Below are 25,901 nucleotides of genomic sequence, written 5' to 3'. Positions count from 1 at the left end.
CACTACAAAATAATTAAATTTAAAAAAACTAAATGATCACCGAGATATTTTACTTAATACTGATTTTAGTAGTTTCTGCATATAGACGTACAGATGTCTGCTAGGAACGTGAGCTCTAGAGCTTCTCTCATCCAGAGTTCTCTGTCTCTTATTTGATACAAACCGATCTTAAATGAGTATTACTTTACAAACTTAAACTACGTAATTTTCTTCACTTCGCCTTTATGGATCAATATTTAATTTATTCCTTCGTAATCTTTTTTTTTTACATTTATGAGTTTAATTTTATATGTAAAAATGGCATTGCTATAATGTTAGGATCAACTTTATTTTACACGATATTTTAAGCTGCAAATAATTTCGTAAAATAACATAATTATATATAACTGAATATTGTCCCAACAGTGGCTTGTTGGTACCTTCTTTTTCCGTTGGGAATAGACGGGCAATTTTCCTGCATGGATTAACAATAGTTCAAAATACTTTTTTGAAGTAAAATACTATGTAATAATGCAATTGATTTAAAATAATGCATTTAATTTATTTACTTATGTTTGATTTGGAATTTTTTTTGTTTCATTTTAGTATAAAACTAGCCGTAGGGCGAGCCCACGGCACGACTTTGCAGCTAGGCCCTGCCGGGCCTAGCTGCCCAGGGTTGCCCTGGCGGGCGGCGGCTCGGAATGCTATTATTAGGTATCCAAAATTGCCTTTTGTGTAAAAATGTTTTTTTTTTTTTTTTAATGATCAAAGTTGATCAAGAAAAAACGAAAAAAGGATTCCCGTCATCGTTCAGTTAAGCACCCTTCCTCATTAGGAAATAAGTTTTAGGGTGGGTTACCATCATCGCGCTTTCTAAGATCAAAATAACTTCAAAACAAAATATCTACTTGCACTTTTAAACTCTTCTTTTCAATAAACAAAATTAACTGTTTGATTTTACCTACATATTTTGTCTATATGTATGTTTAATTGTAACTAAGGCCAAAAAAATCATATATAGGACTCCACGGGTAACAGTCAGGCAACAGCACACTGAATACTGAAGGGACCCGGTACCGCGTCGCGGCGAACTGGGTCTGGCGTGGTGTAATAATGTGGTGTATTAGTATTGCCCTTTTGGGTCCCCAAGGGGGCAATATTGATAAAGAACTCTCAAAAAGAGCTAACCGGTAGGCCGACCTGCCTTGCCGGTATATAGCCGGTAGGTGGGGAGGCCTATTTGAGTTTAAAGACACTCCCCTGGGCGGCGTAATACCAACAAGTCGGTCCGGCCCAGGAGCTGAGAGGAAAAAAAAAAAAAATCATATATAAGATTCTAAGGGAAAATCGATAGTATTTTCAGTATCAATTTATTTGTAAAAAAATAGTTTTATTTTATGATGTGCTACGATATTAATGAATGAATTACGGTAGTAAAATTTATTAATTTATTTTATAATTATTAATACTGTGGTTATTTATTATTTATAAACATTTAAGAAATAGTCTTATAATTTTTTTAACGGGCAGTTTTTTCAATCATGTAAGCATGTTGTTTTTTTTTTCGCTGTTATTTGTTGGTGTTGCTTCCTCTTACTTATAATTTATAAAGATTTAAGAGCAAAAACCAATATGATTTTTTGACGGGCAGTATGTTTGATCATGTAAGCATGTTCTCAGCTAAGGAGGACGCACACACAGACAGACACACATTCAAATGCCCTTTATTAGGGTAGGATGGATAGAGTACTTGAACAGATACATGTCAGGAAAACGAAATTAACAAGTGGTTAACTGTCAGGAAAACGAAGTCATCTAAGTACTTCGAAAGTTTGACAGCCGAACACACTTCTTAATTATTCTTAATTTTTATATTGTATAATATTTTATTCTAAATTTAAAAATACAATATATTTATGATGTATCCGATTTATCTGTGTGGTTAACCTTTGACAAAATTTCACAGAATTTTCATGTATAAAAAATTTTAAAATATTTTATACTTTCTTAAAATATATACGTTTTAATTTGAATAATTTTATTTTAAAAAGAAAAAAATATTCATATTTAAATTATTTTAATTCAATTTATTTAGTTTGATTTGATCTATTTAAGACAATAGGTATTTTAGAGGGCGTAACTATAAATCATATTATTAATACATATACTTAAAAGACAATAGTTATTTTCAATCACTCAAGAATCACTTTTGAAATGGCAATTATAATATATTATTATATATAATATAGTATAATGAAAAATTAGAAATATAATAGAATATGATACTATTTGTGCAACATTATAACAAAAAAAAAAATAATTTATAAAGTTTGAAATCTGTCTTCGATCATTGATTTCACATTTCATATATAAACTCAATTAAGAGAAATAAATTAACAAAAATATACTTATTTTGAAATTATACTGTCTCGTAACAGACTGCTAACTCGATTAGTTTTGCAGTTGATTTTTTCAATATAAAGTAGAATTTCAGAGATAACTTAATAGCCATGCAATTTTTTCATGACAGAATTTTAACTTCCGCGCCTCTATCACACCTCATCAAAATTTCGCCTTCTAATGAAAGATTACCAACCTAGATTAACCAACTGAAGAATTTCTGAAAGGTTATTATAACAATTTTTGAGTTTTCTAAATTTCCCGAAGACTTTATTAAAAAAGGGATTTTCATAAAAATAGAAGTTTTCAAGTGCCTACAGAATACTCATGAAGTTTAAATGTTATATTTGATGTATGGTAATCGTTTCTAATTTACTTTAAAATAGTATACTAATAGATCGTTTTGTTTACAGAGATAGCCTGCGCGAACGAGCATGTATGAGAAGATATACTACCGTTCATTATAATGACATTCGATTTTCTTTGGTTAGATATTTTTACTAATTTTATAATGTATATATTACTAATATAAAAAAATAAATAAAATATCAGCCTGCCATTAGCCAGTTTGTGTTTTTAGTCATTATTTTCTTGTAATGCTTTTCGCATTATTTGAACTTTAACATCTTAAAAATATATTAAGACTGGGTTAATACTTGAATAAATACAACGTATTTCCAACAAAAATGGAAATATGTATTGAGGTTAACGAGAATATAATATTTTATATTATAGTAATAATATGACTGTTTTTTGAAGTGAAGAATAATTTTAAAAATCTGATATGGACACCATATGACTTCCTTGTATGCCTATTAAATTACATATACACATTTTATAAAAATTAAAAGTACATAAAATTTTATTTCATTAATAACTTCTGATAGTATGTCCTTTTTTTTTCTTTTTTTCAGTTGATTATGAATTATTATTTATTGTAATTTTTTTACAATCAGAGGTTAATAATTATTAACAAATCTATATATTTTAAAAAATGTTAAAAAAAAGGAGATGAAGTCGGATTTGAACCGATGTGTCTTCCCCTTGTAAGATGCAAATATTTCAGTAATTAAAATTTTATTTGGCTATAACTCTGGAAGCAATGAAAATAAGTATCACTTATGACATATCGTTGAAAAACTGTCTATGAGGGCTTATTACTGCAATTAAGAAAAAATCCAAAATCTAGATTTTTGAATTTACATATTATCAATTGGATTTACGGATATGTACATACATTACGCTGAAACCAGTCAAAATAGATTCAGGGATGGTCAAAATGGATATTTTCGTTGAAATCTGAAAACCGAAATTTTTCGCGATAAAGGAAGTTAAAATATAACAATAATAATAATAAAGTACTTATTTTAATAACGCCATATCTTTTTTTTGAGATATTACTTTACAAAAAAAATAAAAGATATTTTTTAGAATGAAATATCGACTTTTTAAAATCTTTTAAGGATTTTTTACTTAGATACATTGAAAAATTTAAAGAAAAGATTCTAATAATTTTATTTAAGAAAGTCATTAATATTTAATTTTAAAGATCGTTATATATATCTCGTATTATACGGTCCCGGATTTTAATCTATACAGTATGAACTAAGCCGATGAATTGTGACTTGACAGATAGCTGATTAAACTCAGTTATTTGTGGAGTAAAAATATACAAATTCAAAAATTCTGAAAAATGAAATAAAATCTACACGATGAAAATTACTATAAAATTTCAAATTAAATTAACTAAATATTGAAAATTGATTTAAAAATTTTAGTTCAATCAAATGTCTAAACTACATACATCAGAACGAAAATATTTCTTCGGCTGGGCACCTACCAAGTTAATAAAATAAGCTATCTTAAAAAAAAAAATTTACTATAAAATAGTTGAATTTTTTTAATTTTCTTCATTATTACCTAGCTATAATCTTTCTATTAAGCAAAAATACGTTTTCTATTTAAGCTAAAAATTCTAAACAATCTTCTTTTATCAACAATGGAATTCTTCGAATTTTTCCATAATTGTATTCTGTATACACTTGTAGATTTCTGAAATCTAGTTGATCACAGCTGGGATCATAAACTGACTGAAATATGAAGGAGTTATTAATACCCATTTTTAACAGAATAACACACATCGGGTAATGACTATTCTTTTGCTGAAACTGAGCTAATATCTTTAATACCCACTTAAAAATATAAAAATGAAATTTGTAATAAAAAATTACTATACTAAGAAAATATAATAATAATAATGCGGAGGTCCCGCGTTTGAATTCGGGTCAGGCATGGCATAATTTTATACTCTACAAATTTCCACCATGCTAATGACCATAGCTGTTAGTGCTCGCTCTTCCAAAAAAAAAGAAAATAATTTTAAAATTATTATAAATCGTAAACGATTAATGAAACTTGTTTCCCAAAGGACCTTTTGGAGGAGATTAGCATGACCTTTTCAAAATTGAGTTACTTACCGCCAGCCTATTGTTAATTCTTCCCGTTTTACAAAGGTTAGGAAACTCTTTTAATAGAAAAATTTTATAGTATATTCTATCTATATTGTGTTTAAACTTCTAACATTCCACGCTCCAACTCGTAGAATTTTATTTTGTAATTTTTTGGTGATCCCTTTCTTAGTAGTCCCCACCAATCGGATCCAATCGGGGGACTAGTTTACCTACGAAATATTTTAACAAGGAAGGCGCTTTCATCTTTGTTACATGAAAATCCAGGGAGCTATATTATTTTTTCAACTGTAGTTTTCCATTGCTTTCAACTGTGTAGTTTTAGCTTCAGCTAAAAAAGATTTAGAAGAAACAATGAATAGCATGGATGAAGTGCTACGTAAGAACTACTACATGACAATAAACAAGAAAAAACGAAAGTAATGGAATGTAGTAAAAATAAATTAGATGGACCACTGAATATAAAAATAGGACGAGAAAATTATGTAGATAGAAAAATAGAAGAGATATAAAATGGCGAAAAGAACAGAAAAAACGAGCTTTCAGTCAGAAATACAATTTGCTTACATCAAAAGTTAATTTAAACGTCTCGATAACATTTTTGAAAGTATATGTTTGGAGCGTAGCATTATATAAAAGTGAAACTTAGACGATCGGAATACCTGAGAAGAAACGATTAAAAGCTTTTGAAATGTTGTGCTATATTAGAATATTATAGAAGAAATAAGATGGGCGGAAAAGTTGACAAATGAAGTGACAAATAGAAGTGACAAATGAAAAGTTGTTGTGGCAAATTGATAAAGAATGAAGCATTTGGAAAAAATATAGCTAAAAGAATAGATAGACTTATGATCACTTCTTAAGGCATCCTGGAATAGTCGCTTTGATGTTGGAGGGACAGATAGATGGGAAAAATTGTGCAGGGAGGCAACGTTTGGAATATGCAAACAAACTGTTAGGGATATAGGATGTAGGGGGGTATACCAAAATGAAATGACTCGTACTATTTAGGGAATCTTAGCGAGCTGCATCTAACCAGTCAAATGACTGAAGACATAAAAAAAATATTTTGTTTATTCGTTTAATGTTACTTTTTCAGTTATAAATTTTTAAATGTCACCTTGTTTATGTGCACTGGAATTTTGGTTTTTACATGCTGTTTGTAAATTTCCCATGTGTGCTCTGATTCTGTAAGATTATTTGCAGAAGTTGGTTATGTTGTGTGGAACGTTTGTTCTCTTTGCATCTGTGGATGAATAGTGTATGTAGTTAATTCATTTTAATTTTTATTGCAGTCAATGCAGTTTAATCATATACTTCTAGGTTATTATGTTTTTTACTTTTGTTGTGTGATCTGGTAGTAGTTTTTTGTTGTTTAGAAAGCAATACATTAATCTTCATTCTGAAAATTTCTGATATTTTTCTCTCTTTGTCGTTAATTAATAAAATAAATTTTTGTCACCAGATTTATTTTGATTCGTTCTATATTTTATGTGAAATATTGCATATAATTGCGGACGGATAACTAATCACGTGTGGTAGATACTTCATCATATTTCGTTCTTCGATGTTGTACCATCGAAAAAAGTATCTGTACCGTCGAAACCTGTTTCAATGTCTATATAATGTGCGTCTGCTTGTTTGCACTATCACGGTGGATATATGATTCTGGATAAATATGTTAATTGTAATGACTTTTCTAAAGATATTGAAAGTATTTTGTTATATATTTTGAAAATGTTGAGGGCAATAAATTTAATTAATTTATTGTATTCATATTCTGCAAAAAAATATAAATTGTGAAAGTAATTTGCTGATGGATTTGAGAAATTATAATCCTGTCCTACCTAAGTTTTCTTTATTTGTATAGAAGTATGATGTTATCATTATAACTATGCCGGTAAGTTAGAGTACCATTTATTACTACAGTAATATTTAATACAGATACTGCAGATTAATTTTTACATTCTTTGGTTGCCTCCCGATAATTTTAATCTTTTATAGTCTCCTCGCTTGAGAAGAAAATTTCCATAACGTTTTTTTTCATCCATATATTAAACAATTAGAAACGAACAAAAAAAATAATTTACTATTCCGAAGTAATTACAATTATTTTATTTTTTTCACTAAATTTAAATACTGGATAAAATATATTTTTATTTTTTTTAAAAAATATCATTCTTTTTTTTTTAATTTTAGTTGTAAATAAATTCAAAGAATTGTAAAAAGTTCATAAATCTATACCAAAAGTGAGAAAAAAATGTTTTGAAAATTCACCATACGTTGATGTACAAATAAGAATGTTCCATTGTAGGGAAAGATTTTTAACAATTTGTCCCCGAAGAAAACTGTTGTGAAAACAGGGAATATTTTATCCATTGTGTCAGATAAGTGCCTGACTACGAGTGAAGTCTCGTATTTTTTTCCCTCGTGGATTTTCATTGTAAAATCCTTTTATACGTCCAGCATATGTCCTGTTTTTTAGTAACTTCATATCTCTGTCTGTTATTCTTATTTTTTTATCTCAAATTTAAAACATATGTTCCTGACACAACAGAGTTTAATTATTTAAATGTAATTAAATTATAATAAATGAAGCAAACATATTTTTTTTTAAACCTAAAACATGTTGTAAACAAACAAATTATTGTATAAATTTTAATACAGTATTTATGCAACTTTGCGTTTAACAATACAAAATTATATAGTGAATAATATAATGCATTTTAATTTGATCTTAGCATGGCTAATAGTAGTTGACTATTTTTACCTTCCTGTCAAACCCACCGCTTGTCAATGTTAATTTTATAATTATGTAATAATTATTATTTCACATTTCACTAAAATATTACATAAAATTGTATAGGTATTCTAAAATGTATATTTTAACATGAATAACATTCACGATAATTTATCCCCAATTGAGAGGAGAACTTTGCGATCTATAAAATTTGGAGAATACAAAATGGAAACTGTGATGCTATTTTTTTTAAAAAGTAACGAATTAAAAATATTAGTTTTAGATGATGTAGAACATAACTTTCATTTCTGTTTCTTTGGATGTTAAGCTGATGTATCTGTTAATGATTAAAATTATAATATAAAAGTCTTTATTTTTTGAATGAAGTGTGGTAAAATATATTTAAATCCGATCGATGTCAGCCCTCTGGGGAGCTGCCGTTCGTCGGTGCTTGCGCTGATAGGCGGTAGTGATGAGACACTGGGACTCCCTCGTCCCTTCGTAAAAAGACCGACACTCTGGGTGGGCCCCCTTCACGGATCCTCACATTAGAGACTAAGACATCAGGACCAAATGTCAGCTTGGGAAGGTTTACTGGAAGGCCGGAGAACACGACTTATTGGCGGGGATGATGGAAGTGAGATACAGCTCCCTGCAGAGCCGTTGTTTGTCCGCGCTTGCGCAGGTGGATGGCGGTGATGATGCACGGAGACTCCGGATCCCCCTTGCCCAAAGGCACCTCCTGGGGCCGTGTAGTGCTTGATGGTGGATCCGGCCCCAGGATGGAGAGTTGATGAGGTGGTTAGGTTTAGTCGGTAGGGGCAGGCATACATACGCACTTTAATAACAATTAGCGGAACTTGTTGCGAGTCCGACACTTTGTCCGTAAATGGGAACCCCCTCACCAGAAAAAAAAAAATCTGATCGATGTGAATCCCCCCGATCGATTGTATCATTTACCTTAGTTTAACCTATCTGTTTAAAATGTATTAATTTTATTTAATAATAATGAATAAAGAAAACTATTAATAAATGCAAATTGTATATTCCATAGAAAACCGTTGAATGATTTTGGTACGAAATAAAACACTACGGATTTCCAAATCCTACTAATATCATATAAACTCGTTAGAAGAAATGTTATATATACTCATAATATTTACTAAAAAAAATGTTAAATTGTAGTGTTTAAAAAAATATGGAAGGCGATAAAACTTTACCACATTTAAAATATGTTTAAGGTTAACGCATTATACTTGTAGCAAACATATTTCATACAAGTAAATTATTTAATAAGCCTATGTTAAAAAAAACTCTATAATATAAATAAAAATAAACGATATAAAAAATAAAATAATCTAATCAATTGGTCAAAAAAATTAAAAATTAAAATCATAAAATAGAAAATATCATAAAACGAAAAATTTCGCTAATAAATCACAACTGATTATATATAAAAATTTCTTCTACTTTCTTACTATTATTTTTCCTTTAATATTAGTTTATTTATTTTCTCATTAAATTTCTTAAAATTAACAAATCATTTAAAATGAGAAATATGACACCACTTATAATTTACATTATTGTCAGGAAGAAATCCAAAATGTATTATACGGGTAATTTCCTCTTATTTTATAGTACTTTATTAAAACCAGTTATAAATGGGGGTATTTGTTTGACGTAATTAACACGCTGACTGTAATGGACTGAAGTAATACTGATCTTAAAATTAAATACTTGTATACCTTGCCCTTTTATTTGAATATTCCATTCTTTATTTGTGATTAATCCACAAAATTTAGATTGCATATTCAATTATGCAACCTAAATTATCCAAATAGTAATAATAAGTTATTGATTACCAAATTATTAAAAAAAATTTTTAATAACTGATTAGAAGTTGAGGCTCAAAATTCAAAGTAGAAAAAAATCCTATTTCTAATTAAAAATGTTGTAGTATTAAGTTTTAAGGAAGACGAAACCAAAAGGGACGGCGTATTGAGGTTTTTTTTTGTACGAGTATTCTTCATTCTGGCAGCGAGGAGATTCCAGATAAATATGCAGTATGTAGTATATTTTAAGTATACTAACTAAAGTTTTAATGAAATTAATGACAAATATAACAGTAATGAAGTTACTCATAAATTTAAGATAAAATTTTAAAAAACGGATTTATACGGTATATACTATTTCAACATAAAATTAAAAATTTATATGATTTTCTTGTATGAGCACTAAATACGTTGTATTTGTTCGGGAAATTTTCTGAACCGTTGAGGCTATACTTTGAGCCAAAATGGTAAATAAAATTATCTAATAGTTAGAACGAAGCATTAAAATTACTAACTAATAGTTTTAAATTACTGAAGTTAATGCATTCTGTAATACGTTCATGGTAGTATGTATAATTGGCTTCCTATTATTCATTTTACACAGTTCAAAGACTTTTCTATATATTAATAAAAGCTGATAAATATTCTTTGTTATCTAAAGAATATCTGAAAGCTTTAGTTTCTGGCATCACGATTGCAAATTTTTATACTGCTAACAATTTTTCGGATATGCATTGTATTAAAAAATGGACAGTCAAAATTATATTCAGGTCGGGAAAAAATAGGCTTAAGTATCTCCTCTAGAACGTACAGAACAATATTATGAAAAGCGCTTTTACTTGTAGAAAATGATTATTTTTTAATAATTCATCATATAAGTTTACAGAGAAAGCGTTGTACGTTGGAATATGGAAACGGAGTTTTTTAGCGTATGAAAAATGCCATTCCTGACCAGGATTCGAACCAGGGATCCCCGGATTAAAGGCCGAAACGCTACCACTCCGCCGATCTCCGTGGCGGAGTGGTAGTTACCACTCCAGCATGGAGAGCGGCGTAGTGGTTATAGTGTAGTTAAATAATTCCAATTGAATTTAATGTATTCATAATTTCGAATAACATAACCAAAATGAAAATGAAAGATTTCAATTTCAACAATAATTTCAGATCTACATTTATTGTAAAAACTATTACTGGAGGGTGAAAATAAATAAATCACATGTATAACAGGGAGAACGTAAATATAGAAAGGCGCCTCAGACTGGCGATTAAATGGTCAAACGAGAGCGTTTACTTTTTTAATGTATGAAATACTAATTATTTTATTTATTTATTATTTTTTTAAATTATTTTTTGTCCATTTCTGAAATAGTATTAAAATATAAAGAAGCAGATTTTTAATTATTTATTAATAAAGAAAAACTATGCGTAATTGTGCTTAAGTATACTATAATAAGAAATTTCTTCTTCTTTTTATTTATTGAAATTAATATACGTTATTTGCGTTAAACCTCTATACGTGATGCATTGGCTTTTAAGGTGATTGCAAACTCCCTATCAAATAACACTATGTTTTTATCTTTGAAATAATAGGTACATAACTAAAATATTTTATTTTATTTTTTACTGAAAAGTAAAAGTATCTATTTTGTCAGAGAAAAATTATCGAAGAATTTTGGATTTTGTATATGTAGATGTAAGAAAGTGAAGTTTTAATAAACATTTGATAAAAGATTCAAATAAGGATAACATAATTATATAGTCATTGATATTAATCAATAAATAAAAAGAAAGGAAATTAAAAATTTCCAATCTATTTTATTGGTAATGAGTAAATTTTATTGCAACGGATATAATATTAATTTAAGGATGTAACTTAATGACTCAATTACCATAACTGGAAAGCTGATATTAAGTTATATACAATGAAAAGAGGTACTCAATATTACACTTCGATAAATTTGTAATTTTGTTAAAGCCACAACTAATGGATCCGAATGTCTAAGGGTATTACGTATAAGACATTTCACTCAGTAAAACTACCGTATATAGAGCTCTATAGAACTTCATAATACCACAAAGAAATTGGTTAGATCGGTATTTTAAGCTTAATTCAAATCTTAATTTGCTCTTAATAACGTATTAATCAATTTAAACATATTTTTTTCTTTTTTTGACAAAATGAGTACAAAAATATCGCTTTAATAATTAATAATTTAACTTTTTGATAATAATTAATAATCTGAAGAATGATAATTTCGAAATATAATTCGATTAAACAAACAAAGAAAGATTTTCTTAATGTGTACTTGTGTACCGGAAAAATAATTAAAATATATACAATATAAAAATACAGCATAACTATAAAATAATTAATACTGCTTGACATAATAAATTTAGCTTAAAACTAACTGTACGAATTTATTTTAAAAGAAATTATTTTTACTATTACCAAAAACAAACACTTTTCTGTTCTGACAAAATTTACTATTTACTTACGTTTATTTACCGGTAATATTTCAATGTTACTAATTTTTATTACTTAATTCTACATATTAAATTATTTGTATTTATAATATTTATATCACAAATTAGTTTTTGTATTAGTTAGAAAACAACCATCAACTTTTTTTATTTCCAATTGAACTTTCCACTGGCTTATTTTTCTACGACTAGTATTAAAAATGTCTAAATATCAGTATCCATTATTTACTAAAAAAAATAGCAACATCTACACTATTACATTTTTTTTTCAATTTCCTAATCGACGCTTAATAATAATAAATTTTTGTGTGAAAGTTTTCTTTGTTTATGCTAGAGTACGTCTTTTCATGAAAGTATAGATCTCATTAAAGAAGTAAATCTAACAAATCGCTTGATAAAGGAATTATTCAAATTGCCTACGTGTTCTTGTGTTTCATGTTTACTTGAAATTATTCTTAAGTATACATAAAAGTCCATTTTTATATAAATTATATCATCGGATAAATAGGCAAAAATCAGTTGTTGTGTATATAACTTCTTTTAACTACAATATGATGTATAAAAATAAATTACAATTCATAACATGTTAGCAAAATAACATTTTTTAATGCAGTATGAAATTTCAATTTTAACAAACTTCAAAAAAGGAGGTTGTGTATTTGACCCAAATGTTCTTTTTGCTTCCTTGTACGAAGTAAAGTTTTCAGCTTTCAACGGAAATATTTATTTTGACCTTCCCTGGATCCATTTTGACTAGTTTCAGCTTGACGTCTGTACGTGTGTGAGTATGTATCTCGCATAACTCAAAAACGATTAGACGTAGTATGTTGAAATTTTGGATTTAAGACTATTGTAACATCTATTTGTGCACCTTCCCTTTTGATTGTAATCGACTGTATTAAAAGTGTCCACAAAAGCACAAAATCCAAAAGAATTTGGTTTTGGACGTTTCCTTAACTGCAGTAATAAGCTCTCATTGAGAGCTTTTCAACGATATTTCATAAGTGGTACTTATTTTCATTGGTTCAAGAGTTATACCCAAATGAAATTTTAATTAAAGAAATATTTGGATCTATAAGGGGAAGGCACATCGGTTCCACTCAGACTTCTCCTTTTTTTATTTTTTTAACATTTTTTTTAATCTTTTTTAACATTTTTGTTTTTAAATGAAATATATTGATTTATTAATAATTATTAACCCGTGATTGTAAAAAAATGTTTACATAAATAATTATTCAATAATAAAAATAAAAAAATGAAAATAATCAGAAGTTATTCATTAAATAAAATTTTATGTATTTTTAAAAATGTGCAAATGTAATTTAGTAGGCATTATTACATATGTGTATATGTAAGAGATGTGGTGAAACATCTGATTATTTAATATTAATTGAAAATTATAATTTAGAATCGTATTATTTTTGGATTTTCTAGTATAATTTCTGTTTAATTTTATCTACATTAAACTTGCAGAGTGACTGAAAAATAGACACTCACAAGAACAACATATACACTGAGGTACATATGCCCAATCTTTAATAGGCTGCAAAAAATTCTTATCTTTTAGTTCATTACTCCTCTGATCGTCGGACAATATTTTCCTTAAGTCGGAGTTGATCATCTTTTCGTTTATTTGTTTTTTGTCACCGATCATTTAATCGCTCTTTGGCTTGATATAATTCTTCTGATCTTAATTTGTGTACACATTCTCTAGTTTTCAAATTTTCTGTCTCTTTATATTCATCATCCTCTTTTAATCTTTTTATCCTTTCCTTGTCGTTAACATTTTCTTCCTCTTTATATTTATAATCTTCTCTTAATCTTTTTATTCTTTCTTTGGTTTTAATATTTTCTTCCTCTTTACATTTATCATCTTCTCTTAATCTTTTTATTCTTTCTTTGATTTTAACATTTAAATTACTGTACGAATTTTACTTTTTAAAATTATACAGTGATTTAATTACTGTTAATAACTTATTTAATTGCTTAAATTTCATTACAGTAACTTAATTCCTTTTTACATTTCTATATTATGTTACCTTATATAATTCTATTTTAAATTTTAATTCAAATAAAATACTAATTCTTATAATTTGGTTTTTGGACATTTTGTTATCTGCATTAATGAACCCTCATTGAGAGCTTTTCAACGATATATCATAAAATAAGTGGTACTTATACCACTTAAGTACCAATAATTGGTACTTATTTTCATTGGTTCCAGAGTAAAAGACAAATAAAATTTTAATTAATGATATATTTATATCTTACAAGGCACAAAGGTTCAAATCACACTTTATCGCCCTTTTTTAAATTTAAATATATCGATTTCTTAATCTCTGATCGTAAAATAATATTTATGATAAATAATTATTCAATAACAATAAAAAAAGAAAAATATGAAAAATTCAGAAGTTATTAATAAAATAAAATTTTATCCGCTTTTCATTAAAAAAAAAGTGTATCTGTAACTTAATAGGCGTAGAAGGAAGTTATGTAGTATCCACATCAGATTTTTTATGTTTGTACGCTTAACTTTTTTCTTCTTCATCTGATTAAAATAAATTTTGTTGCATTCAACACAGTTAGGTTTTACAGTGATACCATGATGTTGAAAACATTTTTGGATACCAAAAATCAGTTAGAAAATTGACAAAAAATATGTTTTCGCCGTCCAGGATTAGGTAGAAACAATGTGATTTTGATTTCTATAAAATCATAAAAAATCGAGATATCTCGTCTTAAACCTTTCAGATTCAATATGCATTATATATAATATACATTATCGGTAGGGACAGTGGGAATATTATAATTCTATATATATGCATCATATTACATGGTCTTAATGTCGGTTCCGTCTTTTGAAAAATAATTATTTACATCAAAAGATTTGAAACAGTTATATCTTATATTATCTTTTAAAATTGTCTCTTACGATATCCTTTTTGATATCTCTTCAAAAACAATTGTTTTTACAACGTCTAAATTATGTTTCAGAGTAAGTTGGCAAGAACCATATTGGAGGCGCCGTGATTTGATAGAAACAAGGAAGTTCACGATTAGCTTATGTTCGAGAAGAAATTCAAAGAGCTTTAAATACAAAAAGATATTAAACAATCATACAAACTATCTAGCTTTAAGTCTTTTCTACAAAAGCGAGGATGTCAAGCGTCTTCATGTGCTGGGCCTGGAAAAGTCTTCGTGATTCTTTTGCTTGAGTGGTGAGCGTCATCTCGTTTACTTCATTGGGAGCCTAGTTTCATTATTCTCTTTTTTTATATGATAATGTAGTACTATTATGTTTTTCATTTTCTTTTGATTGTGATGTAATTTATTTTTCTTGCTATGTTATTCATGTTATTGGACCTAATCTTTTTATACATTTTTTGTCTGCTTTTCGTATATGAGAACTACTTGACTTGTGTCCTCGTTTGTTTTATTGAGGGTCTCGTTAGAGACCTCTCTTCATGTGAATATTGATATCAGATTTATTTGTGGTCCCTTATACGGAACCGATTTTAAATAAAAATAGAGAAAAAATAAAAATAAATAGAAAAAAATAGAGAAAAAATAAATAAACACGAATGCAACACATAACCACGCGGGCACGCGCACACACACATATTTCACTTGTAAAAAGAAATGTTGAATTGTAAAATTTTTTTTTTTATCACATTAGTTTCATTTTCTTAAAAATATTTAGTTATAAATATTATTAACTGCTCAAAGTATATACCATCTTACATTAAAAATATATATTTAATAGATTAGGTGATGAGTATTTTTTTCATAAGAATATTTTGTAATATTATATAAAATAAGTAAATATTGATCTCTAAGTTACTCAAAATACTGTTTTCATTATTATCTTTGTCTGAAATTATGTAAGTAAATTAGTCAAGCAATTCAAGTTTACTTTGTTCATGTATCGCGGACCAACTTCTGGATTACTCTGAACGAAACTTTCAGAATGAAGTTAAGTAAACACTGATTGAAATCTTTAAATATATTTCTTGACTGAATAAATATTTTAATTTTGAAATATTTATTTATGTCCTTGATACCTCTTGTGAGATCTAATTATTATTATTATTTTTAATTTAATTTGTTTAAAATGGGTTATTTAATAATAGTGACGTATATAATTTTTAATACTTTAAAAATAATATTTTTTTTTTTTTAATATTCTGAATCTGCGCTATATTTCGACATGAAAATAAATTTATATATCTTACTTACCTAGAATTCTTCTTGCAAAAAATTTTAAGAAAACTTAAATAGGATAAAATTTAAAATGATTTTTTTTCAATCTGAGAACGATTTTAATAGTTTTTGTTCATAACAATTTTTTTTTTTTAATTTTTAACCAACGTTTCCCTTTCTAATTAACAGAAAGGTAGAAAACTATAGAGAAACACATAATGGTTAAGCTAGTTTATCTTTTATTGCGATCATATACTATATTAAGTATGGATGACTTTCGGAATATTTTTTGACATGAGAGATATTCCTTGTAATATTAGAGTGCAACGACTGTTTTTTATTTACAATATTAAAATTTGTTTGTTATTCATAAAACTAGAGATAATACAAAATGTATCTTATTCCAAAGCTTAAAATAAATTCCACAAAAATTTACCCCTGCGACTTGTGAGCTCGGCCCAATCAGACCAACCTGGTAACTGCAGGGGGTACTGCATGTATATAGAAAGGTAAATAAGGTGCTGCAAGTATTTATCGAATCAATGGATGATATATTGATTTCCGAAATACACTTCACTTACCGTAATTATTTCTACCTATATAATAACGACTAACCACCCATATGGTAGGGCGCATAAGGGTACTGCAATACTCATCAAAAAAAATTATAAAGCATCATCTAAATAAGGTGCTGCAAGTATTTATCGAATCAATGGATGATATATTGATTTCCGAAATACACTTCACTTACCGTAATTATTTCTACCTATATAATAACGACTAACCACCCATATGGTAGGGCGCATAAGGGTACTGCAATACTCATCAAAAAAATTATAAAGCATCATCTACTACCGGAGTACAGGACCAACCACGTACAGGCAACCTCAGTTGAGGCCTCCATTGTTTTAATGATAATGCGCCGACCTTTGAAACCAAAGGGCACACTTCTGTCTTGGATCTTGCGATCCTGGACGGGAGATGGAATCAGAACCTTTGCGACTGGCAGGTGTTTCCTGATGACGTGAGCAGGCACACATACACACTTAACAACATGTTTCGAAACCTGATAGCGAGCCCAAAGGTTAGTACATACATGGTATCCCTCCGACTCATTGATAACAAAAACAGAAAAAAACAACAAAAAAAATAGTTGATAGCATCGCAGCCCAGCTTTTTTACTAATATGAGTAAGTAGTCAAGTTGTGGTCTAAGGAATGGACGTGTCAACTTGGATGATATCTATCATAACAAGTGGATCATTAACAACATAAGAATTTTCAGTGGTTTTAACACTTTTTCAAGTGGAATAATTCAGAAGTTTGATGACATACCACGGACATTTATTTTGGCTTTACCTTTTTCTACAAGCACGCAAGATATTGAAAATTAAGGACTAGATTGTTTGTGATTACGATTTAAAAGTCTTTTGAACAAACAATTTAAAAGCTCTAGATTAAAATAAAAGACGTTAAAGAAACATTACATCATTACAGATAATTAGCATTTTTAACAAAAAAATTTAGAGAACTACAACTCAATAGTATGGAGCAGACGTCGTTCACTAACATTGTAGTCGACTGAAACGTGTAGGTTCTCATCTCAGCTACGATTCTTTCATCACCCTTCTGGATGAAGACTTCACTTCTCACGTTCCTGAATGTCAACCGTTTGATGTGTGTGGTAATAACTTTCACCTATACAATTGTGTTTGTGAATTTATCAGAGGTTACGTCAAGATACTAAGATTACATGTACGAAAGAATGGTATCGAAGTGTTGTGGGAGGGACCAAGAAACTGTCATTCATTGACGCTGACTAGTTGGAAAGTTTGCTTCAAGAAATTACACAATCACAAGCTGTAAATTAGATCTAAGTATGGAAAGTGACGGGGGTTATTTTCAAATACTACGTATCGATTAAATTTATCATTCTGTTGAGTAGCAACAAGCATTTAACAAATATCCAGATGAATCCGATCACATTCATCAATGTCTTTAGTAGTTAAAGACATTGATGAATGTGATCGGCGTAGTGCCTCATCTACAGTCATGTACCCAAAAAATAAATTATAAGACCTACAATGTTCCTATGAATATACTTTGTGGGATATTAAAAGGGTATTTACCAAGTATGGAGTGTGGTTTATGGTGTTTGAGTTTATGTAAGTGTGCGTGTAGTGCTTATGTTAAATGTAGATGTTTAGTCATATTGTAGTGTTAGTGCGTAGATGACGTTTTTCATAATCATATTGATGGCATTGCACATGGACTATAGTGCAGAAATTGTAGACGATGTAGATGAGGTGTTGTTACTCTTACTCAAAACGGTTAACAGAGAGGTGTCCGTTTCTATGGTTTCCGCAGACCGACCCCAAAATTGTAGAAATATTTGCGGTTTTCGTTCGAAAATTCGGTTATGGAATATTTGGAAAATCGTCTGAAGAATTTTAGTCTACTATAAAATGAAGGAGGCGAGCAAGCAGAGAGTCAGTGCTGTGCACCTTCCATTACATCGCCACAGTTTCCAGATTATATTTAAGACCGCTAATATAATTAATATAACTTGCGCTAATATAACTGTGTTTTCATACAATCTTTTGAGCTCCAGCAACATATCACAATGACCATACACCCATCGTATTCTTCCGATCTATAGCGACTCTCTTATCATCATAGTTGCATAGCACAAGTTTGGTAGTAATGATGGTGTCAACTTGGTGATTCTCAGAGCAAAACATCACCACGTTCTTACACAGCTGCAAATCAGATTTTTTCAGACATCGTTTATAACCATTAAAAGTGAGATTCTTCATCACATTCTTATTGATACCTTTGGCCTTTTTCTTCATGTTGGTAAGAAAGCAGGTATGCTTTCAACTACCGACAACGTCTTCATTAACACGTCAGAAAAAAGTCTCAAAAATGCCTAAAAAAGCCTGCAGGCAAGCGTGCACGCTTTTCGAAACCCATAAAACAGCCTGAAAAAGCCTGCACACTAGCATACGCGCTTTTTGAGGTTTTTTAGACGTTTTTCACGCTGTTTCAAGCTTTTCCGAAAGCCTGCCGGCTAGCGTACTTGAACCCGGACGGACGAAGATTGAATTCATATGAAAGGCGAATGCCTACCTTGGAGGATCGCGAGCGGATCACCGTGGAGATTGCAGAGATCTGCAGGAGTATTAAAAGAAAACATACTGAATTGACAAGAGGAAGAATCGAGTCCAATCTGAAGCTTCAGCGAGATTTTAAACCTCTTACCGAACCCTTGATTATGCTCGCCGATAAAATTAGCTAAAACTTGTACCATTATTATTTATACGACACATCAGAAAATTGAAACTTTTGTTAATCAGCAGCTCACGAAGATACCAATAATACTAACCTAGAATAGTATATTACGTAATAAGAGTTGTAAGAAGCTTATTCCAAGTGAAAAAATTTACCTATTTTCACGAGTGCGTAATATGTGTTACAAGTCGAGTTATGTACTATACTTTTTCTACGACCAGAATCACTTCCCCATAACAAAAAGAAGAAGATGTCATTTGAAAGATACTTACATTTATATTAAATATAAATATAAATTTAAATGAAAATAAATTTTCTAGTAAAGTAAATACAAATATTTTAAAATGAATTATCTGATTTCAAGTGTCTTCGGTAATTAATAAAATAATTTTCAACAATCACTTTATATTTAATACAATTCAAAAATATACAGTTAGTACGTATTCTACTGTTCTCTAAAATAATCAAATAAAGTAATTTTTTTTAATAAATACACAATTTTTAAAAGATTTTGCAAAGAAAATTCAAAAATAATACGATTCTAACTTATAATTTTCAATTAATATTAAATAATCAGATATAATATTCATGGTTATTACCAACATAACATTCAATTATTCTAAATGTTGATTTCCCAGTCGATTGCAATCAAAAAGGGAGGTGTACAACTAGGTGTTACAACAGCCCAAAATAACAAAATTTAAATATTCTACGGCTAATCGTTTTTAAGAATGTGTAAAAGGTAAAACAAGATAGGCTTTGGAATAAAATTATTCTAATATACTAAAATGTTTAAAAAAAATTGTTTTTCGTAAGGGAGTTATTTCTAATTCTGAAAGAAAATAATAGTGACCTTTTTCTAAAAAAAACATTAAAGTATAAGGCACCTAAGATCCATATTACTGCAGCTAACAAGGGGAAGACACGGGCTTCGGGACATCGATTTGAACCATATTGAGTGTGTGAATAATACACTGTTTACGTGTCTCCATCACAAAATACTAACACGCAATATTCTGTTATACTCAAGAAAAGTAGCCCTAAAGATTTCCTTTGCATTTTATATTAGTGTATATATTAATTCTGTTTCACGTCTCTCAAGCAGATATGTGGTGTAAGTGAGAAAGTGTCGGATCCATAACCATGCATACATCGGTTGAATCCGACTTCATTACATATACTTTTTTAACTTTTTTTTTTTAATTTAATTATATTGATTTATTAGTAATTAATTATTAACCTCTGATTGTAAAAATTTTTGAATTAAAATTAAAAGTACATGAAATTTCATTTCACTGATAACTTTTGATTTGTTTTCATATTTATTTATTTTTTTTTTGTATTGTTATTACTGAATTATTATTAATTTTTTTACATTCAGAAGTTAGTAATTATTAATAAATCAATATATTTAAATTAAAAAAAAAGTTAAAAAAATATATTTGTATATGAAGTCGGATTCGAACCGATGTGCCTTCCCCTTGGAAAATCCAAATATTTCATTAATTAAAATATTATTTGGCTGTAACTCTGGAGCCAACGAAAATAAGTACCACTTATGATATATCATTGAAAAGCTCTCAACGAAGGCTTATTACTATAGTTAAGAAAAAGTCGAAATTCCAAATGTTTTGAATTTTGGACTTTTTTGGCCATTTTTAGCACAGTCGATTGTAATCAAAAGTGGAAGTGCACAATTAGATGTTACAACAGTCCTAAATACAAAATTTCAACATTATACGACTACTCGTCTGTACGTAGGTACAGACGTCACACCGAAACTAGTGAAAATGAATTCAGGAATAGTTAAAATGGATATTTCCGTTGAAATCTGAAAACTGAAATTTCTCGCGATTATAATACTACCTCTACTTTGTTTTAAGAAAGTAAAAAAAAAATAATATAAATTTTGGCGGTAGAAGTCTCAGGTAAGCCTGTATCTACATTACTTTTACTATCTCTTTTTTACGTACTGTGTCCGTTATCGAACCTTGCAAAATATCTGGAAAATTTCAATTATTTATCAGTTGACCAGAATAAAGAGATAATCAATCCGAAAAACCATTCACTAGCTTTAATTCTTTAATCTTGGAATCCTTCTTCGACCTGGACCATGGTTTCCCATGATCTTCCCTCGAAGTACGAGACATGAAAGCTTATATTTCTCTGAAAGGCTCTTCGCTCCTGCTAAGTATTCCAGCTTTTTCGTTTTAATTATTTATTTGTTTATCTCATTTAATGTACCCTTGAATGTTCATTTTTTTCTCTTTACTACAATTCTCTAAAGAGATTACAAAAAAGTTAATGTTATAAAATAATAGTAATAACAATTATTTTGAAATGTTGGTTATAATTAATCAAAATTAATTATTCTATTATTTAGTATTATACAAAACGATAGAGTTCAATTTACTTTACGATTTACTTTTAGTAACAAAGGCATCAATATGATAAATGATGTTTGTATGATGAATGGTTGTTTTAAACTTGCATAAGAAACGCCTATGTTACTCAATAATCTAAACTAACCATGTCTTCGTAGGTACTTGCTGGTTTTGTAACTTTTAAGAGCAAGGAAATTGCTCACAGGTTAAAAATTATTATTTAGTTAAAAACCTCTATCGTTATTCGGGTCTTATTTTTACGTATTCTTACCTTTAACAGATAATTAGTTATGTTTAAACTTATTTGCACCTTTGATTTAAGCATAATTATTGCTTTTTACATAATCAATCTTTAATTTTTTTACAGATTTCTGCTCAAAATCCGACCAGGCCTTGATTAATGATTTTAAAGCGTACATTCTCATCGTATTTGATGGCTTAATTTTTGATCTTTTGTAGAAAAATAATTTTATGAATACATTTGTTAAGTATGCTTTGGCAAAAGCATCTATTAGAAATGCGTTTGGTTGGATCTATTATTTTTTAATGTGTTGTCATAAATATTTTTAAATATACGAATGCAGAAGGTAAAATAGTATTAATACAAAATTTATAAAGGTGTACGCTTGGACATTTCGACATATTTTCCCCCATTTTTTTTATTTTGTTTTATTTTAAAGGAAATTTATTTAAATTTACTACTTTAATATACTTTTTTAAAAATGATAAAACTAATAAAATACATCTAACCTTAATTTTAAAAATAATTAATAGACCCATTTAAAAAACAATAATTTACTGGAGAAATCTTAAAACCTTTCGAGATTAAAATAGGATTAAGAAAATAAAGTGGATTATCTTCACTTTTCTTTTACACAGTTTTAAACAAATTTATGAAAATTTGACAATCATCATTGAATAAGAGAAAAATAAATCTTGAAATTAGCGTTGGAAAATAAAGATTTGATATTAATTATTTGGCCTTTGCGGATGGTCTTACAAACTACAATTAAGAGGTCGAAATTCAAATCAATATTTTAAGAGAAAGCGCAGAGCAAACAAGATTAAACATTATTTACAAAGAATGGATTTTTCTATAACAAGAAAGATTCACCGAAGTTTTAAACAAAAAATTAATAAGAATAAACTTTTTAAACATGTAGGAGAAATAGTTCAATCCCGAAGATAAAGACAAAAAACTAATAAAGTTCGGGTGAATGAAATGAAAATTTCATGTACGCTAACACAAAGTATTTAGAATAAAATCTTTATAAATTAACACAAGATGAAGGCATCATAACTCAGTGATAAACCCCGAAACTTGCTATGCATCTGAATGTTTAATTTCGGTAGAAAAATTTAAAAAAATATTATGGATAAAGAAATAAAAATTTGAAGAAAACTCCTAGGTTCAAAAATCAAATATGGATTTTGATTATTAAAATCTAATGATAACATTTTTTGTAAAAGCCGGATAATATTTTACAAAGTATTAAAAACAAAAATTATGGTTTTATGGACATATTTTCCGAATGAATAATAAATTAAAAGTTTTTGATTGTTACAGCAGCAAACAAGTTAAATCAAACTGGTTTATGGATACAGAAAACCCCTTAAAGAAATAAATATTTCTCCTTATGATATTTTAGAAAGAGAATTATTTAAGAAAAATTATTGTAATTTTGAATTCCATATAATTGAAAGAGAGAAATTAAATATTACAAAAGAATATCGTAAAAGAATGATAATTAGAATGTCAGAAACCGCAGATAAAATACTGGAATAAGTGATTTTAAATGCGGTCCATAGTTGAACATAACAAAAACAAAAATGAAAAAAGCATAGCGATAAAAATTAAAATAAAATGAAACATAAGATTAATAAAGTACTTAAAATATTATTTTTGGCATTTTATTTTTATTATTAAGACGTCGCTTACTATACTCCATTCCAAACTACATAACACAAATTGTAGGTTGTGTACACAAGTATACAACTCAGTTTATTAAAATACTAGTTAAAAATCAAATTTTACTAAAAATAAGTATTATTAGGGCTAAAAATTTATGAATCAAAACTTTTCTTATGTCTTGAAAATACATAATCTAGTACAACTGTCATTTAACTGTGTTTTAATTTATTTTCACCATTATTTAAAATTGTACACTAAAATTTTATATAATGAAATAAACATGCTTAATAATGTTATACCATGCTAATAATAAACAAATTAAATTTAAATTCATTTTAAAAATTCTAAAAACTGCATAAGTTCAAATAACAACATAAACTTCATTGAGATAGTAAAAGTGAAAAGAAAACCTTTTAACATAGATGAATTATGAAATAACAAAAGAATAATGAAAATCCGCCTTTTAATCGAGATTTAATTAAAATTTAAGAATACCTAAACGAAAGCACTGTTTTCCTTTCGGTATAAACAAACTCTAGATTTCTTATTATTTAAAACATGACTTTTTATATTTTTTATTTCATTTTTTTCAAACTTTTAAACTTAATTAAATTCAATAAATCAGTTTACGTGCACTATATTTTAAAACTTTTTTCTCTTATTTTATAAGTAGCGTAAAAATAAAAAGTAAATTGATAAAACGTTTTTTCATCAATTTTTATAAGTTTTATAAACTTTATTAAATATAATATTTAATAAATTTTTTTTTTTTTTTTTAAATAAAAATACAGGCTTAAATTAAAAAAAATAAATAAATTACAATTTACTTTTTAAATTCATGAAAATTGGTCTACATGATTTTTCGGTTAGCTCACCAGTAGTGTAGTAAGAAAATACATAAACGGTCCGTTTAGAAAATATATAAACACAAATCTGAAGCTTTGTATTAAAAAAATTAATCAGTGAAAGGGATTTAATGAAAATTACGTAAAATTCTAGCCTATTATTTTAACGCTTTGCTTGTGTAATTTAACATCTTTATGAACGAAAAAAGTGCTCATTGTTTGGCTATTCCAGAGTGTACCGCTAATTTAATAGCTTGTTATAATAAAAATATTCACCAGAATTTGCTGAAAATTTTCAGTAACGTCAGCCTAATTTGCTTAGTTTACTAGGCTGAAATGTTTTAATCATCATCTTTATTATGTTCCCAGTTGTTATTGATTTTCTAAGAGCACCTTCACCCCGCTTCTAAGTGATTAAAATGATTTTTTTAATGACTTTTTTAAAATGACTTATTTTTAATGGCCAATACTTTGTTTTTTAATTTTAAAAAAGTTATTTTCTAGTTTAATAGTGATGATTTTATCCTGTAGGAAAGGAATAAGCCAAGACGGGTTTTTCTTCTTCACTGGCTACTTGAGAAAAATTCTGTCAAATCGAGGCATTATTGCAAATATGAATCATTTAGGCTGATTTTTAATAAAATTACACACACACACACATATATATATATATATATATATAAAATATAAATAAATTTATTACCCACATGTGTGTGCGAATGTTATACAGTATATTTTGATGATGTATATAAATATGTATATATATATATACATATTTATATACTAGCATTCCCGTTGCAGCTTTGCCCACTCTATTTGGTTACTTGCATTTCCCGTCGCGGCTATTTTTTTTTTTTACGTTTATTGCTCAAGCAACCGGAGACAGGTGCAACCAGTGGCGTCCCACATACAATAACACTGACATTGGCTGTGTTGGTTGAGATTCTCCCGTTAAATCCCATCAACGTTAGGAACGGGGGTTGTGGTGTGTAGGGGAAGACATGAAGCATCATGTCTTCCCCTACGGGGTTGAGTTGCATCGTTTAGCCGCCACACAACCATCAACTTAACCATTGGTTTTTACATATTTATCTGAAGAGTCTTTACAAGCCCAAATTTAATGAATATCTAGTTTAATATAGTCGTAAAAAATTACTAAAAATTTGCTATCATTTTTCAACAATTTGTTACCTTTCTTCACCTCGGTCGAATTTCATAAAATATAGTTTTTTTAGATATTCTCATGAAAATTACACACACCAAAAATTAAATTGAGATCATCATTTGCTACCGAGAAATTAAGAAAACAGTAAATTTTATTTACTCCATTTTAATTAACCCTTTAAACTTGGAATTTTAAAAAA

The sequence above is a fragment of the Lycorma delicatula genome, chromosome 3 (genome assembly GCF_047948215.1).
Source record: "Lycorma delicatula isolate Av1 chromosome 3, ASM4794821v1, whole genome shotgun sequence".
Lineage (NCBI taxonomy): Eukaryota > Metazoa > Arthropoda > Insecta > Hemiptera > Fulgoridae > Lycorma > Lycorma delicatula.
Note: the sequence above shows the minus strand (reverse complement) of the source record.